At 46.3% G+C, this 19,415-nt stretch overlaps 1 protein-coding gene across 1 annotated transcript in view; it reads right to left on the bottom strand.

Annotated features, from left to right (window-relative positions):
* RASGEF1C (RasGEF domain family member 1C) overlaps positions 1-18,440 on the bottom strand; it is a 67,905-nt gene extending 49,465 nt beyond the window's left edge. The window contains exon 1 of the mRNA XM_062638009.1: positions 18,172-18,440. The gene's annotated coding sequence lies outside the window, so the exon portion shown is untranslated. The remainder of the gene's footprint in view (positions 1-18,171) is intronic.
* Positions 18,441-19,415: the final 975 nt, after the last annotated feature.

Genomic DNA, 19,415 nt, shown 5'->3' with positions numbered 1-19,415 from the left:
TCAGACGTATTCTGGGCTCCCAAGTCAGGGATCTGAACTAAGTTAAAAAACTGGTCACAACTGAACATCTTCCATCCTTTAGTTTTGCTGAGCAGCAAGAGTCCTGGATGAGGTTTTCTGTGTCACATAAACAGCTATTGTGAGGATTAAAATAAAGCAAGAAAAACCACCAAAACAATACCTTAAAGTAACAGTAATGTGGAGGAGATCAAACCGTCTGCCTCAGCTACATTTCAAATACATAAAATACAGAGGGCTTTGGCAATTCAATACACCTCAGCTTTGGCTCACTTTGCAGGACAGCACAGGATGACCAGGGACAGAAACTACACTCAAGAACTTGATTTGAGTGACCAAAGATGAGCAGGGGGCTGTTAAGCCTGTTGGGATGAGGCATTTGGGGAAGGATCACCATGAATATTTGGACCTAAACTCTGACTTGGGAACTGAGGTCTCTGAAAGCATGGAAGTATTTGGATCCCATCATCTGATTCTCGCTTACTCCGATCAGTGTAAGAGCCTGACAATAAATTAGTGACTTCACGCACACAGTATTTCAGCTTTTTAAAGCCAAAAAGCTATTTGTGGCTGCATTTTGAAACTCAGAACCCAGCAATAATCAAAGCTCAGCAGTTTCCATTTTCAGGCACATCCAAGGTAAGCAGTAAATAGGTAAGACAGCAGTTGGATGTTAAACATAATCTGGTGCAACCATGCACAGCGTGAAGGAGAGATGCTGCTCTCCCGCCACTGCCTGTTGCTCCCCTTGCAATAGAGACAGCAACTGCCAGAGCAGCAGGGTTCAGTCTGTTCAATCTGCTGATCTAGTGGAAAATTAACACACCAAGAGGCAAAAACCCCTCCAAGGACTGCTCTGCCTCTTATCAAAACCGAGCATTGCCCACAGGATGAACCCAGGGAGTCTTCTCCCTTCAGCCACACAACCCAAAAACCCAAAGCAAAGGGGAGAGAAGAGATGCACAACTCGAAAAGAGGAAAGCGACTGCCCCTTTTGGCATCAGTTCATGGGTAGGGTTAAAACCTTCAAGCCCTTCTTGGTGAGCAAGTGGCATCCAGCACATGTAAGGGAGGAGACCAAGCTACGTGTCTGGGGCTAGCCAGCAGGCAGAGGCGGGTTTCAGTGTAATACACAAGCAGAGCACGCAGAGATGCACTCATGAAAATCTCAGCATGCGGCTGGCAATCTGCGTGATGCTTTCCCACAGCTGTGTTGAGGCACACTCGAACGCAGGGTGCACAGTTGGCCTCCCCTCCCTACAGCTGTAAGTCTGGACGGAGTCCTGCCAAGCACAGAGGACAGCCATTTTCCATACCAAATCCCTCCCTGTCCCTGAAACCCTCCATGTATTTCTGTCGTTTGTCTTCCTCGGGTGGCTGTCCCAGTCTGAGCTGGGTCCACATAGTCCTAGAAAGACACTCAGCTAAATCCAACTGGCACAGTCTTTTACTCAATGCACTGGTGCTGCCAGCAGACAGAAAGCAAGCTGCAGTATTTTCTGCAGCCATTTATGCATATTCTCTCTGGTAAGGTTATTACCCTGTCTCTTCTGCAGGCAAACACCTTTGGGACCCACATTTCCCCACACATCCCTAACCTCTGCATTAAAGAAAGACAAGGAATTGTGTGAGCAGGTACTCGGAGCCACAGCATACCCTGCAACAAGAACGGGGGTTCCTTGAACTCATTTCTGTGTGAATAACAGCATCATTTTCAGAGAAAGAAGCTCATTTTGATCCTACTGAGTAATTGCACTGATTGGAGCCACCAGTAGATTGCTCTGTGGCTCACTGATTACGCTCAATGTGAATAATTGCATTAACTAAGACTGGCTCAGGCACCACTGAAGAGAAGTCAGAGCTGCCAGGAATGGCAGAAGCACTGCACCCACCTATAGAAGGGCCACTGGACCACCCCAAATGCAGGAGGGCAGTAGAAGATGCTTGTGTGACTGCAGAGGACTGACCTCCAGAAGGTCTGCAGCTTATCAGTTCCTCCCTACGGCTACATCTTGCTCCTGAGTGGATAGGCCACTTTATACCATTGTCCCAGACATGAATTTAGTATGCATGACGGTGTTCCTGAGGGCAGCTCCTACACGAAGCTATGCTAAACATGCTGACAAAGGCAAGGGAAGTGACCTGGAAACGACAAAGTGAAGCAAGGCAAGGAGGAAAGATGAGGTTTGCACGGTTCCATCAATAAAGGCAATCGGCTTGCCTGCTGCGGCTGGTGTAGTGCAGGCATTGCTGGGTGTCTCTGGTTTGGGCAAAAGCTCTGCAGACCAGCAGCCAGAAGATTAATCTTGTGCTGCTCAGAAGTGGAGGGAGCTACACACTGAAGGGGAAAAAAGCTGCTTTAGTTTTTCATCACGTAGAATATTACGTCAAACGGCGGAGACGCGCGGTCCTGAGCACAGCGACAGCTTCCTGGCAGCCGGCACGGAGCTGCCACACAATTCTCAGCAGCATAAACTGTAATTCTCAAAGCTGAAGTTCCTTTTCTCATATGAAGCAGCAGCAGAAAAAAATCACTTTTAATATTCAGGGGAAAAAGATCAATTGTAAAAACCTAAAGAGCTACTTTTTGTGACCGCTGATGTTTTAAACGCCATGAGAGAGAAGAAACTTCCCTTAAATAGGTGCCAGTTAATTAATGAGATTTGGTAAATGAGTGCATTTCCTGCACCACAAACTACAGGCTTCCACTTCCAAAGTACATTATGTTAAATTGGACAAAGGCCCGTCACTCTGGAATAAAAGATTGCCCACTGGAGGGTTTGCAGTAAAATAATTATTCCAAGAATATCTTCATCCAGGAATACAAGCAGTGTATTTGCGAGTGAAGAACAAGCAACCCTTAAATATAATAAGATCTCCTAATTAGTACAGTCAAAGATTTAGCCCTTAGTAGCCAAAGGGAACGTGGTATCTGGGCCTACTGGTTTATACAAGAGCTCAGGAGACAGAGGGATGAGCTGCCTCTTGTGCATACTCTGTAGTACTCAGTCACACACTGGCTCTGTGCCCTGCACTATACCATGCAGACTTCATGTCTCAGCCTGTCTCGGTACCCAAGGACCACAGGGTACTTTAATTTAAACGGTGAACTACAGTGTGAGCTGGGTTGTCTGGAGTTAGCTGAGCATTTGGGCACCACGCTGCATTGTGGGGTATGGACAGGACAGGGTAAACAACCCTTAGCACTCTGCAGAAATCCATGGTGGAATTAGGCATTATCATTAAGTGGGTGAGTGCATGGCTTGGGCACAAGATAGTGGTGAAGACGACAAATAGGATGTATGCTCCACTTCACACTGGAGGGCAGAGACATAGGAGCTTTCCAGACAGCCTAAACTCAATGAGAGATGCCAGGAGTGTCACTAAGAGAGAATAATTCTGTCACTAAGACAGAAGAGAGACCAGTCACAGGACCAGTCTGGTTTATAAGGACTCTCCCTGGCTCAACCTGTACCACTCTCAAAGCCACCTCCTCCAAATTCCTCCCTTGCCTACAAAAAGCTTTATGCCAGCAGAGCTGTCAGTCCAGATGAAGGGATACTCAAATATTCACTGGGGGCTCTAAGGCAGGAAAGTCGTTTGGGATAGGCACCATCCCAACCACACACTCCAGGTGTCCATTCCCCAGGCCACCAAATGATAATCCTTAGCAGACTGTGTGCTACTGACATAGAAAGACTATTCAGTTCTCTGAATAGTTCTCTGCAATAATGAGCATCAACCTTACCTCCTCAGGAACACCTCTCAGCTCTCTCCCTGCAAACAGCCCAAGTCAACTCACCAGGATGCCCGACTCCTGACTTCCGTTACGGTAAATTATTCACAGCAGAAGTGTCACTTTAGCATATAAAATTCCCTGCCATTATATTTTCATATCATGCCTTTTCTTCTCTTACACCTGTGGAGTTTTAGCCCACACTAGTTTCATCACCTTCAGACTGTGCTGTTCCCACAGAGGACACTCCTCAGCTTACTGGAACACAGAACAAAACTCACTTGAACCCTCTCTAGACCTTCAGAAAGAAGCACTAACATTAACTTCTTACAGCACTTTCAGTGATATTTCCCATTCCCCAAAATAAATTTCCTTTTCCTACCAGAAGACCCAACTATGCACAGACTCCACCTTCACTGTAGTCGATATATTGATATAGAAGTGAATGCCTTGCAGTACATCTTTGTTACTGCTTTAATATCCTGCCTTTTCCCTATGGCTGTCTGAACTAAATCCATTCTAAACCTTAACTGTATTTCTGTCCAGTGATTTCCAATTCAAAGTCTTTGTATTGCCAGTTGCACATAGGCATGCACAACCCTACATGTGCATCTTGTCTTAATACTTTAAGCAACACTTGAATCCTTTTTACATTCTCTTCAAGGCCTTTTACTCTTTTCTCCAAAATGCTATTCAGGTGACCAACTAACCCCACTGAAATATCACTGTTGCTTAATGCTCTTACAGAAGACCATATAACAGAACTATGCATTCACCTTCCATATGCAGATACAAAGTCCTGGCTTGCCTATCAGCATGGTTTTGCTCACTTACATAGGGATGAGAACACTTTGTTATTCGCAACTCCTCTTACACATGTCTCTTTTGGTAGTTCCAAGTAGGAGTGCTGAGCCATGCCATAAGAATCATCACTTTTTCTTCTACAATCTGTTTACATGGCCAGTGCTATCAGTTACCATAGATTTTGCATGCTAACAGAGTGACTAGAACAGCAGCAGGACAGCAGATAGCTCTCCTATAGGAGATCATGCCCCTCATCTCCTATGACATGTCACCCCTGCAATGGTAGCAGGGAGGAGCTTTCCATTTCCAGGCCTGGTTTTATGCTCTCAGCCACCCCGAGGTGTGGACATGGGCATCAGATTAAGCTGTCACAGGCAGGATATGGCTGAAGTCTACAAAGGGCTTATCCTTCCCACAGCTTGTGCCAAAATAGCTGGGGAAACAACATGGAGACTCAAGCACTGGGATGCTCCCCAGAAACTCAATTTACAGTCAGCCTTCAGAAGGTATTTGTATACCTATGAAGTCTGGAGGACCATACTGGTTCTCAGCTGTAGGTGATAAAAGGAAGACAAGAGAAGCAGCAGTCCCTTCCACAAGACCTGGCTGCCTGGGTATCTGCTGGTAGCAAGCATTTGACTTCTCAGTCTGGGTGGTTTTTAAATTGGAGTCACCTTCAGCATCCTGTTTGGAAAAAACGTTTCTTAATGTGCTTTTGTCCATTGGGATAAACGCATCATTTCTGTGCTCTGGTTAAAAATTGAGACTTTTTCCTGTTTAAAGGAACTGGAATTTGTATGTTGCATAAAACTACATAAAAATACACTTTTCCTATTGTGAGCGTGAATAAAGAGAAAGAAATCTTCCTACACAAGCACGCCAGAACAGATGCTCAAGCGGCATAATAAGCATTTTAAAATAGTTTGGGAAAGAAAAGAAAGACAAAATTTGAAGTTAATATTCCTCATGGAATGAGATTAAAGATATTATTTTACAACCTCCTTGAAGCATCATATCAATTTTCATCTGCACTAAGAAAAATAAATTAGAATCTGATCTTCCATACATTAAAATTACCATTTCATGCAGCAGTCAATGTTTCCGAGATGTATGTGCCCTTTGGAACTCCTGCCACAAATAGAGCTGGATTTAGGGACTCCTGCATGAGCAAATTTATGACATCAATTCTTTCCAAAGGAGGATATTGTCATGTACAAAATGCAATGTGGACAGCTGGGGTAAAGCATCCAGCACTGAATAAAGACTCTCAGCTTTCAAGAGGAAAATAATTAGAACCAAGCAACTAAGGAAATAGTCATGTTGCATGACACCAACTGTTGGGTGACCAGCAGAGCCCTGTTTGGAGCACGCTCATCACCCAGACAGTTAATAATTCACAAGCAGTGCCCCCATCTGCAGCTCAGCCTCTCACAAGGATGCTCATTTGCAGAGCAGGATACAAGTTGCTGTTAGGCAGGAGAAGTTCAATAGTAATCAACCAAAAGAGCCCCCACTTTGTGCTGCTGCCTGCAGAACAAATCACCTGCCTGTGGGTTCTGACAGTCCCGTCACCTGCTGTTTCATGAGAGCTGTACCTAGAGACACACAGTGCAATGCAGCAGCACTGCCAGCCCTCAGCCATGGGGAGGGAGTTCAGAGCCTGAGTCCAAAGCTGGGAAACTGCAACCATTATCTGAGCGATTCAGATAGAAACTGCTGGAAAGACAGAAGGTTCACTCTCAAATTTGCATCCAGCAACTTATCCTTGTAGGTTTTCTCCGTATCAATTCACTGTTAAAAAAGAGCCACATGAAAAAGGATAATTGAAGCAAACAGTTGCACATTGGGAGATTTATTCCAAATCCTCCCAGGGAGCCTGCAGCAGGCTGGCAAGTGCATGGCTTTTCTTTTGCAACCCAGGACAGCAATACATCTAACTGTGCTAAAGTGAAATTGTCAGGTGCACTGATTTAAGGAGATAATACAGTGAAGGCTCAGGGACTAGATACAATCATAAATAGATGCAGGCAGAAGCTGCTTCTTTGCTCTTTACTATCAGTTGTTGTATTGGATGGGAAAGGCATAACAACTGCCTTGAAGGAAAGAGTGGCTGGGGTAGCCTTCTCACCTGCTCATGGCATACACTCATGACCCAAGTCCAAACCCAGCTTGTCCCTATTGTCTTTGCTTTTCTGGCTTAGGAAAACCCAGCTCTGGTCACCAGTGCAAACAGCGACATTCAGGTGTGTGAGGCACCACGTGTATAAGGGTTCAATCTCCTCCAGCCAACAGTGGCAGGTGAAAGACTCAGTCACTGAAGAGGTCAAAGACAACCCTTCTTACGTTCTTCTGTGTCTACATTTCTACTACTGAGCTCTGCAGTAAGTCATGGCAAGCAACACACAAATGATGAGAAGCTCAGTAAAGCCATGGGTGGGAAATGCCTATGTACAGCAGAGACCAAATAACTACATAAGCTGTCAAAGAAACCCACTTTCCCATCTCCGGAAGCCATGCAGAGAAGGTCTTCATAGCCATCTGCTTGCTCCCTGTAAGCACTCGGATCCACAGGTCCCACTGCAAAAACAAATCCAGCAACTGGAAAGCCCCAAGGCCATCCTTCTAGTAACACACGGGCTGAAGTCTGCTACCCCAGTGTTGGTGACGCTTGGTCACACACGTTTCTCTCCCTCTGCTGCTTGCAAACATCCTCTTTAAGACATAGCTATGCCAAATAGTCCTGTCACCATTTTCCAAATAACTCATATGAATGTCTTGCATTTTTCAAGTGGTACCATAAAACATGGGGCTGCACACACCACAAACACTGACAGATTTCATTAATACAGTCCAGTAGCAGCATGTGGGGAACATTTCTGTTGGTGTTCATTATTTTTTATGAAAGGTAAATGACCCCTTTGGGGAAATGGTAACTTGTGCTGACAGCATCTTTACTTTTAGGGGAAAAAAGAGCAGTGGGGGAAGGATCAGAGGCTTTGCAAATCTAAGTCATGGTACAAATTTCTCTGGTCCTGTGGCAGGAAAAACCATTCTCTTCCTCCCAAGATTTTACTGTCAATCATTTTATAAGCTGGTCTTGCTAAACTGGTTACCTGAGTAATCAATAGAAATAATAAGATACACACAAATAAAATCCAGTTCCCATGATTGAAAGTCACTTCCTTAATATACTTTCCTATTTTAAGGTCAAATACTTCTAAATGAGGTAGTGAGTGATTCTGCTCCTCACTGCAGGGCTAACGCTAAGCAAAGTTAGCTAGCTGCACGCACATTGGTCTGCTACAGCATTCTCAAGCCCAGGAAGCAGTAAGATTTCAGAGGTTTAAGTCTCATTAAGTCTTCTTAATTGTTGTTTTACTAATTGGGGTGGAGTAGTTTTGCCATTACTTTAGCTGTTGATGAACAATTAAGTAGACTGTGGCATTAATTCCTTCTTGACCTCCTGAGGAAAGCCAACACACAAGTGCAAGCTCCCCAGGAGACAAGCAAACTGCACCTCAATGGGAACAAACACCATGTTCCTTACTCTGCTCCTTATTCAGAGGGTGAACCATTTGCACACTCATGCCCATTGGCTTTCCCATGCCTTTGCAATAGAGGACTGAGACTTGTCTTCAAGCTGCAGAGGTCTGCACTGAAGAGAGTTTCTGCTGTCACCATGATGGAAGATGGGGAGAGTAGATCTCTTTTTCCCTTTGCAAATGAACAGCATCTGCTCCCCAGATCATGAAGCACCCTGAGCACTGATGGGACAGATCAGAACCCTCCATCCCTGCCCACCATTGGGAGCCTTCCCAAGCAAGGACAAAGGCGCAGCATAGCTGAAAGGAAGAGCAATGCACAACTCAAGGGGCTGGTCTGGCTTTCGGAGTGTCGGCACTTAACTTGTGCTCTGCTACATCACACAGCAGCCTCTGGGCAAGTCCCATAATCTCGCTGTCCCTCTGTTTCCTTCTATCAAAAGTGGATAAAGGCCTGTCTCTTAACATGGAAGGACTCCTTGATAAATTATCACCAGGCACCCTACCCAGCAAGTGGGAAAATAAAGGGCATGGATTTACCTAAAAATCCTCCAGTTACAAAACTGCTACCAGAAAACTCTACAAATCGAGACCTTGGAACCTCATTAATTAAATCGATGGGAATTCTATCATTAATTTATAAGAAAGCTCAAACCTAACAGGAAATTGTTTATATTGACCAGCATACAAACCCCTTCCATGGAGCCGCTCAGCAGTACCTCCCTATCGAACAGCCCTTGCAGCCCAGCTGCATTTTGCATCTCTGCTGCTCCGTTTGTCATCTCAATGCACCATTTGTTCCTCAGAACACAGATCATCTTACACAAAGCAGTTGTCACGTTTCTTCCTAGGCCCTACCATCTCAAGCACTTTACACATTCCTCTCCACATGTGCTCATAAAAATCACTTGCCATAAGAGTTTTTAAATGGGGCTGGTCAAAACATCAAGATTGAAGGTGTGCAAGACGGAACCTCAGATTCCTTGTGCTACTTGCTGAAACACTCATACACACAAGCCTTATACAATAGGCTTTTCTTTCCCCAACATATCACTGAGCTATTTGGACGTGGCTTGGAAAGGAGAAGAATCCTGCTGGGAGGGGAGCCGAGAGAGACACAACAATCTTAAAAGGAAACTTCATGCATATAAAAGCCTACAAGAAGTAAACCCTGGCTATCCACAACAGAAACTATTAGGAAGTGATCTAAAGCAGTTTGGAAATACTGTTACAGTGTTTGGTTGAACACCTCCTTTACAATACACACATTTGGCAGGCTATTTATAGTCCAAGGGGAAAAGCTCCCGATTCCCCCTATCCAAGCACAGCAGGCCACAGCCTGTTTGCAGCAAAGGCCATAAATTTTGAGCAACTCCAATAGACACTAACAAGTCACTGGATTTATCTCAATTTAACTGATTTCAGTAAACTTAAAACAGCCATACTCAAGACAAGGACTCTCAATCTCAAAGGCACTCAAGCCCCTACTAGACTTGCTACTGTGTAGATAGCAATTGCTGATTTATTGGCTGCAAAAGACAGTGGATCACGTATTAGTATTTGCTAATATCTGTGCTTAAATTGGCCTCTAATGGTCCAACCTTACTTGCATTAATGAGAACGGAACAACACCTATTTTCATTAATGGAGTTAAATGAAGTTGTAGCAGTTAGCATCTGACCAGGATAAAGGAAAACATTTGGACCAATTCATCTTACTGGCTGCTTTTTATCCGATATGAACACTTCAAATCTAGGGCTGCAGAGAAATCTTACTGCTGTTTCAAAACAGAAACAAACCAAGGTGTTGAGAAGTGGAAATCCACCTCTCATTCACTTGGGTCCAATTCAGAAGTAACCCTGACGGAGCCAGGGCAGCTTCAGGAACATAAATACAAAGTGACAGGGAAATCCAGCCTACTATTAACATCCCATATTTCATGGTTCTTTCTATTTCACAGTAATACACCATGTTAAGCTGCTTATTAGATGGGCACATTCTCCTAACCGCATCGAGACTTGTATTTTATGTTGCGCTCACCACCAGTCCTCACTGCCCTTTAATCATAATTCTGCTGTCGTTTGCGGTTCCACTGTGGAAGATACTTGCTTTAATACACAAGCTGGATTGCTGTTAGAAGAGAGGCATACGAGTAATGCCTCGAAAGGGACTTGTTCATAACCATCCCTGTTTATACAAACCTCTTGCGCATTTCCTAACAATCTATACTCCAAAATACTTCTGTTGGCTTACATGATGCCGTGGTCCATGCTTCCAAGCCCCACAGCACACCAATTCGTATCTAATGACCTTCCTGAAATGACCTAATGACAGCTAATAACTGTGCCATAAAGAACAAAAAGGCTGTTGCACAAAAGGTCTTCGTGGAATGAAAAAAAAGACCAGATTTTTATTAGCAGAATCACTAACAGACACATGGTTTTCATCCGATGGATTTATTTTTGGGAAATGCCTCGTATCAAATAATGAAGTTATCCTAGAAAACAAAAACAAACCCAAACCTGTGATTTCAAAAGGCACACTGCAGCCTGGCAGCTTATGAATGAAATGCTGTGTAGGTGTTTATGTACATTTATACTTTACTACACCACATTAAGATACAAGACAACTGCAGACAACAAGCTGATGCTCTCCCAGCTGTGTACACTATGGAATAATACCTTCTAGCAGGGCTTAGCCAGCCTCACTTGGGAAACCAAAGAATCCAAATCATCTCCAGCAAGCTGAGTAAGAAACGGCAGCGACTCTGCCTTTATAAAGTTTGTGTTGCTGGTGTTTTAGAGCCATACACACAGAACATCTGAAACACTGTTTTAACACATGCACATGCCAGGAACAAAAGCGCAAATCCTGTCCCTGATGCATAGAACAAGTATTCAAGGCTTGTGCTGGCAGTCCCCATGGATCCCGAGAGGAACAGAAATCTCTCCTCTAGGTCTTGGCACAGCAGCAGCCATGAGAGGATGCTGACCTTGTTCTCCAGCAGTGCTCGGAGATGGGGACCACTAATTGCACCTCTCCCTCCACCTCCTCATGTTGGAGGACAGAAAATGCCAAGGACACTGCTCCTCAGCATGGCTTATTGCCTGGTTCTTACATCTTGCCACTGGTTCATCTACACCAACATTCACCCCCAGGTCCTGAAAGAGAAAGGTCCCATCTCACCTTGCTCTATGCCTTACCCCGCTTTCATCCTGCACCCCAAACTTGTATAAAATCACTGCTAATCTCACAGAGGCAGACATCCACATCTGACAGCTCATGTAGGACCAAAGAGCCAAGTACTCAACGTGGCAGTAAGAAAACAACTAAATAGCTAACAGCCTGCAGTCTTAATCTGCAAATGCCCAGGCTCTTTAGGGAGGTTCTGCAGAGTTTCAGTTCCATGAACGAGATGACAGATTTGAATGAAGTGATGGAAAAGGCTGGAAGATCTCAACAGCCACCTTTGCTCTCTGCAGACCCACCGGAACATAGCATCCTGCCTGTGTTCCAGCTTCAGCACAGCTAAAATCCCACTAAGCCCTGATGCTTTCAGAGGGTACCTTCTCCAGCCCAGAGGGCACAGCAAGGGACTGTGTGAAGATGTTCCTGAGGTCTCTTCTCTTGCCTGACTTCTATATCCCTGTATGATCCTCATTCCGATACCCTCTCCTGAGCTCCAGCACCACAGAAAGCATCAGGCCTTTTGCCAGCACCAATGTGGAATGTTGCAGCTTCTTACACTTGTGGCTTCCTCTTCTAACCTGCTTTAACTTGTAGAAGATACATGGAATATGAGCCCAAACCCAGGTGACCGGGCTGTACACGCTACGTGATGCTTATACACATGCATTGGAACTGACTTTATGTACATGTTCAAAACTGCTGTGATCAGGAAATGAGCCATGAAATGTGTAAGCGACGGCACATTAATAATCTGCTTTATAGCTTACATTAGAATCTTTGGAATTTCACAGCCAGACTTTTAAATAGGTCAAAAATGTGGTAATCACACTTAATGATCGCGCTGCGATATGCACTGCATCAGAGCCAGGAGTGAGGAAACCTGAGCAGAATGGATATGGACTCCTGGCACATTCAAAAAGCATTTAATGAACCTCAAGCACAAAACACAGAGCCCAGGCCAGAAGGGGTTTGTTTTTTTGCTTTTGGTCCAGAAATGAGCTGCGTGATTCCATAGGATCACAGAGCTCCATTGCGGTGCCTCCATCCCTTCCTTTTAGCTAGCCCTGCGGATTAGAAAAGGATTTGGTCACTTACAAGTAGTGAGCACTTAGCGGTGAAAAGAAAGCCTTCCCCAGCTGAGGAGCGTGGTTTATTACTGTACTCACCCATGCACGGTTCACCCCAAGTAAGCAGAGTTAAAACACTTTCCTGGGTAGCAGCATCCTGATTGCTTTTAAAGAGCAAGAATCGACAGACCCATCACTGTGCCCCATTTGGGGCAGACATAACCATCCAGGCTCCAAACCAGCCGAGCCCGTCACAGTTTTTCTAGGTTTAGATACATGCTTATATTCTCTTTGCACCAACCTGACTTTAGGTGCAATAAACCTGATGGAAAAAGAGTGGAAAGAATGAGGATTTAGGAAAAACAGCTGCTGCTAATTAATCCTGCCCTGCCACTCTGCTGAGGCATAACCAGAAAGGTAAACCAAGGAAAAAATAAACCAGTTCTACTCTATGAAAACAAAGTCAATGTTTGTCTACTGTGAAAGCACAAAGTCAGCAGGGGAGACTGCTTGGAAGCTTATAAGAAAGCAGAGAGAAATGTTTTTTTCCCAGTTTCTTTTTTCCTCCAGTCAAACTTGGCTGCTTCTAAAAAACAAAGCAAGGCAAAAGATGAAAGGGCTTCTTTTCTGAAGCCAAAGATGAAGAATACAAAGAATATTAATGACTAACAGGTCTGTCTGTGAACGCCATGAGCTTAGCTGCAGTAGGGACAAAAAGGAAGAGCAGCACTGCTATTAACTAATGAAGTTTCTGATCTGACGAGTGGTGAAGGCTGATTTGGGTCATTTATGGAAAGGAGCGATAGTTCAGCAGAACACAGGTTCCCTGTGGAGGGGAAGAATTAAAAAGGAAGGATGCTGTTATATATATGCAAAAGCTCAGGGTGGTTGTGGTTCATTCACAAAGCATGTAAAGGCAATAAAATCCCAATTAGGGCTTGCCTGTCCCTTACACATCTGTATGCACAGGTACACCAGGCAGCTCTCCTGTGGGAAACCTGAGAATTGCTGCAGATTTGTCACTTGCCTTATATTACAAAATACTGGATTCTGAGGAACCCCATTTCCTGAAGGAAAACTTCAAAACACACGTAAGCTTGCCTTTGTCAGGGTTATTGGATCCTGGCCACTGCAGCTTCCCAAGAGCTCAGCATCCCGCAATGGTCCAGGAGGGTCTTTCTGACAAAGGGATGCGGGCACCTCTCACCTCCATGCTACCCCGCAGGGGCACAGCCACACAAGCTCAGCACAAACCATGTTCATCCACGTCTGATATTTGCCTGCTCTCTTTTGAGAAGTTCTTCTAATTTAAGGAGATGAAGCACAGTAAAACCAGGAAGAAAAAGAAACACAACAACTCGGAGCCAAAAGTGACACGAGACAAACTTCACATTTGGAAACTGATTCATTTGCCAGCTCATAGGCATACACACCTAGCATGTCTATATTTATATGCATGGACTCAGGCTCCCTGCTCTGTAGAGAGTATTTTTAAACCAGCAAGAAATCAAGAATCACTGCATTTACAGGAGAGAAGATGGCAGAATCCCCCTTTCTCTAAGCTCCAACCACTCAGGTTACAGGAGTCTTGACACAGCAGCTCTCCTCATAGCATCCAACAAGATTGAGAGCCAGGCACGTATTATCTCTGAGATTCCTTCTCTTAACAGGCCACTGCTCACTCCTGCAGACAGACTGTATTTTGGATTGGAGTCTGATCCAGCAGATGATACAAGAAGCCTTTGTGTAGGGATGGGAATCTGGGGAGCATGCTGATGGCGTGAAAGATGGCAATGTTTAACCAAGTGCTGCCAGAGAGCTGTGCTGCTGCCCCTGCCTTATGGGGCTGAGAATTAAAAGCTGCAAGTTCAATGCCCAGCTTTGTCCACAACCCACAGTGGTCTCAGCAGATCACCAAACTCCCTCAACGTCTCCTTCTGGAAAACGGGATACGGACACGTCTCAGCAGCATCACAAAGGTTTGTTAATGCTTGTAAGCACTTTGTAGATAAGGAACATCAAGACAGCAGTTAGCTGAGGGATCTGGGGCACAGACAGGCATAAATCCAAAGTACTCCTATCATATACTCTTTTTAGACAAGCACAGCAGCAGATCAGCTCCCTGCATTTAGTAGTCTGTGGGCTCCATCCTCTCAACATACTGAGCACTCTGCCTTTGATCCAAAAAATGAGTCCAGGGAGAATATTCACATGTTTAATGTTAATCATATGCTTAAATCCTCTGAATCTATAAAGAGGGTAAAAGAGAAAAGTGTTCCCCAGCTCCAAAACAAACACCAGTTCCTAGAATTTATATTTAGGACATGAGCAAACATTTGAGCAGCGAAGGAAAGGCCTTCACTACACACCTGCGAAGCTTTTGCATCCCTGAGGAAGCCTGCAGGTGGGAAACGTGTCCAGAGTGAGTTTGCTTAAACAAGACATTTCTGACAAAAACAATGCGATGCTGTTAGAAGGAAGAACCCCAGAGCTGGTGAACAACGAGTCCACAGCCCTTGAGCAAGTACATGAGAAAAAGGAGTAAATGCAGTTTGCTAAGGAACTCACTGCACAGATTTAAACTTATGATTATTAATTCATTCACTGCCATTAATTCCTTCATTTAAGCGTCTACTGTGAGAGAAAAGGTGTTCCTCAGAGGACAGGCACTGCCATCCAGTCCTCACAAGCAGCACGTGCCATCAGCATCACATGGAAAGCATCTTCTCCTAACTGTATCGGAGAGCCACACCACTAAGCAAAAGTCATTGAGTCCCCCTTAAACCCTTGCTCATTTTAAGCACACACGGCTCTCCTCTTAGCTGTCCAAAACATTTAACTCCATCTACATCCAGCTAAACTCCTGGCCTAGCTGATGGCTTAAGGCTACAAGACCTAAGCTATCTGGCCCAGTGTCCAGAAGTCCCTGCTCTTGCCTCAGCCCCACCTTGACTCATTTCCTGCAAGTACATCAAATTGCTGGAGCAAGAACACTTCTCTTGCTCAGGTGAGCTCAGAAGGGCAAGAGCAGGGACCTGCATGAGGCTGCACTGAGCTCCATGGGGTCCCACCACACTGCAGAGCAGAGCACTTCAAGCTACATCCATGACTGCAGCGTGGATGTATCCCTGACCAGATCAGCATCTGCAGCGCAAATAACCAGCTTCCAGAGATGAGTTCCAAACCCTTGTTAAACAAGCATGTATAGCAAGAAAAGCCTCAGGCAACTGAAGGACGACTATCCAGAGCTTCATTGCTTTAGCAGATCCATAAACATTACCCAGCTTACTCACAGCAACATCATGCTTCACCAGCAACATGAAAAGGACGGATCACTCTCACACCAGTGTGAATAGCCCAAGATGCTAAATAAGGCTGCTAACTATTGCTGAAGATTATTATTAAAGAATCCTTTAAGACTGTTGTCTCCAAATATGATTAAATAACACTTCAAACCCTTTCAGCTGAGCATCATTAGGTGGAGGTGACTTGAAGCTATAACAAATGTTTTCTCCTGAAGTAATGGCTTTCTAAGAATGGAGCTGTATTTTAATGGAATGCACCACTTTTAAGTGAATAAACCAGAAGGAGCTGTATCAGCTGCACCTTGCAAAGGGTTAACAAAGCAATTATTTTCCTTGGTTGGCTGAATTACAGCTATACAAAATGCCAAGGAGGCAGAATTGTATTCCTACCTTCACCCGCAGTAAACCAAGAACCACAAGGGATGGAATTACATTACAGGGTGAAGCTGTAAGTGGTCCAAGGGAAGGTTTGTTTCTCCACCTCCTTTGCACACTCTCTGCAGTCCCAAGGTTTGTAGCTACTACAGAACAACACAAAGCTCACCACTATTGCAACTCATTAGCAAGAGCTGGCAGACCCCCGTGCTTGGGAAACCTCTGGAGAGGACTGAATGCCCCAGCAGACACCACTGTGACTTTCTCATCATTTTCCTGGAGGAAGCCACACTGTCCCTCACAGTGGGGTAAGCTACAAGGCATAAACCCAAGTCTGTGCAGTCTTGGAGCATCTCTGACAAGTTAAGACCTTTTAGGCATCTCTGGTGCCTTTGCTGTGTTCAGTGCCTCCACAAACACGACAGAGGACAGCTCTAACAACCTTCAGTGACAGGTACCTTTCTCTGGCTACAGCTTTGACTCCTCCTTTCCTCTACCATTTCTTTGCTGTAATCTATAAAGACCCAGAGGGTAACAAATAAATGTACTCCCCATCCTCACCCCTTTAGTCACTCACCCTTCCCCACCCTGCATAGGCAGCTCACTCCTCCTCCTACCCTAACAAAATGAAGGATATTTAGAGTGTCCTGGAAAGCAGAGCACAGGAAGGTGCATCTTCCAGTGCCAAGGAAGGCAGAGACACCTCTAGGCAGGACATACCCTTGGCTCCACCACAGAGCACAGGTAACCCACAGCAGGTGCTGAACCTGGGTGAGGACTGCTTGAATACACCTATTGTGCTATATTGGTTTGACAGCAATTATTACATTCCAGTCTAATTTCCTTCTGATCTACAGCTCTAGCTCCTGAATGACTCCCATTAAGTCAATTACTAATGTGGTGGCACTCTGGATGTTTGCCTTAAATAGGAAGCCCAGGAAGCTACTAAACCAATGACTGTTATTTTTTTCTATGAAACACATGCCCAGGAAATTTCTTCTGCGAACAGAAGCGTCAGGATTTTAGGTTTCAACAACAACACAAGATGTGCCACCACCACCACCACCATACTTGGAAAACCCAGCAGCAGGGAGCTGTACTAAAGGACCATCAAGTCTACAGAATACAATCCAAGCACAAATGGTTCCTCATCTGCACTTCACTTTCCCCCTCATCTCCCAGTTTCATGCTGTGCAGGAGCATCGCTGAGGGCCAGTACCCAGCGTGGGTCCTCACAGAAGCCACCAGAACACCCCAAGCTATACAGTGTCACCCAGGAACACCCTGGATAGTAAAGCCAACACTGATGGACAGGGTCTGTGCAGCTGCTCCCATGTCCTCCTAATTAGGCACTACGGACACACTGACACTGTAAGCACATCTTTGACATAACATAGCATGACGATTTCCTCAGAGACACAGAAATGCAGAGCATACAAATAAACCTGAACGCCGAAACCATTTCATTGTTCATAAGAATATGCACATTGCACCTGTTACAACCAAGGGCACTGCCTGTGCCTCGGAGCTGGTTATTTCAGCTTCTAACAAGCCTGTCTGTCTGGGAGAGCTGTTAAATTCCAGGAGTAAATAAAGCACAACAACATCATTTTACAGCAAGAAATCATCAAGGAATACACAGAGAAAGGTCTTTACAGCCAAGGTAAGGAAAACAGCCCTCAAAGTGGCGTTTTCCTCCAGCTCCATACAGCCGCTGAGTCAGTCGGAATCAAATTTAGCTGAAACAAAATAACTCCAGGACTGATACCGGGGAAGTCCTCCCCCGGAACAAACGTTTGGGAGCCCAGCCGCAGCCCCCCAGCCCAGCCCTCCCAGCGCAGAGCAACGCAGGGCGCTCCCCGCGACCCTTCCAGCCCCATCCCGCAGGAGGGACCGGCAGGCAGAGGCGACGCTCCCACCGCCCCGCAGGAACCGGAGCCGCAGGGAGCAGGTGGCGGAGCCGCTTCCCGCAGCCCAGCCCCGGCGCGACACGCGTGGGGAAGCGGGGGGATTTTACACGGAAAGAGGGAAGCGGAGGAGCGCGGGGAGGGAGGCGGCATCCCGGGCTGCGGCAGCGCGGGGCGGGCAGGGTGCGGGGGGGAAGGGACCGGGACCGCGACCGGGACCGGACTCACCGAGCTACGCGCGGCTGCTGCCCCCGCTGCCGTCCATGGGGGCGGCGGGGGGACGGGAGCCCGCTGCGGGCGAGAGCAGCCCCAGGATCCGCCGCATCTGCCTGCGCTGCCGCCGCCGCCGCGGAGGACGAGGAGGAGGAGGAGGAGGAGGAAGAGGAGACCGCACCGCACCGCCCCGGAGCCCCGGCGCAGCCCGGCCGCAGAGCGCCGCCTGCCCGCCGCGCCCGGGATGGGACCGGCAGGGGACCGGGAGGGGCAGGTGCAGGCTCCCGGGGCGGTGCAGCTGCCGGAGCGGTGAGAGGGGGGCGAGGGGAGGCTGGAAGCGCCTGTGCGTAACGTGGCCGGGCGCGAATCCGCCCCGCGAGGGCTTTTAATGAAGTACAGATGTTCCCTAATACAATTATATCGTCCTCGGCCTCGTAATTGGCTTTGGCAGTCGGGCTGATTGAAATCCCCCCCCCCATCCCGCTTGCTCCGTGGCTGCAGGGAGATGGGGCTACCTCGTGAAATAAGAGGGACCCCCAATGTACCCAGAACCCTGCTCCCGTGACCGCTGAGTTTAGAGGCCTGGGATTTCAATGGAAGCTTTTGGCTCACAGCAGGTGAAAATAAGGGGCAACATTTATTTACATCCCTAGAAAACAAAATGACTGGATCCCTTATCGGAAGAGAGGACAGAACATGCTAGTTGTTCAGGCTGGAGAAGAGAAAGGCTCCAGGGAGGCTTTACTGCAGCCTTTCAGTACCTAAAGGGGCTAACAAGAAATCTGGAGAGGGACTTTTATAAGAGAATGTAGTGATAGAACAGGGGTGAATGGCTTTAAACTGACAGAGGGGAGGTTTAGATTAGATATTAGGAAGGCATTCTTCACTGTAAGGGTGGTAAGACACTGGTAAGCTGTGGCTGCCCCATCCCTGGCAGTGTGCAAGGCCAGGCTGGACACAGGGGCTTGGAGCACCCTGCTCTAGTGGAAGGTGCCCCTGACCATGGCAGGGGGTGAGAACTGGATGAGTTTTAAGGTCCCTTCCAATCCCAACCAGTCGATGATGAAAGGTTATCACAGATGTTAGAGAAAGGCCAACCTATTGAACAGGAGCACAGCACCGTCACCATATCTGTGCTCTCAATGGGCCTGGTTAAAACACTCCGGTTCTCCCCAGCTTGGTTTGTCTTTAGAGAAATTGCCAATGAGGGCATGCTAATACAAGCCAGATGTGTGGGTGTTCTATGCATGTATGTGGGG

This window comes from Pezoporus occidentalis, unplaced genomic scaffold (assembly GCF_034315485.1).
Source record: "Pezoporus occidentalis ecotype Australia unplaced genomic scaffold, CSIRO_AGI_Poc_V1 ctg55, whole genome shotgun sequence".
NCBI classification, from domain to species: Eukaryota; Metazoa; Chordata; class Aves; order Psittaciformes; family Psittacidae; genus Pezoporus; species Pezoporus occidentalis.
The sequence above is the reverse complement of the archived record's forward strand: the minus strand, read 5'-3'. Positions and strand labels throughout refer to the sequence as shown.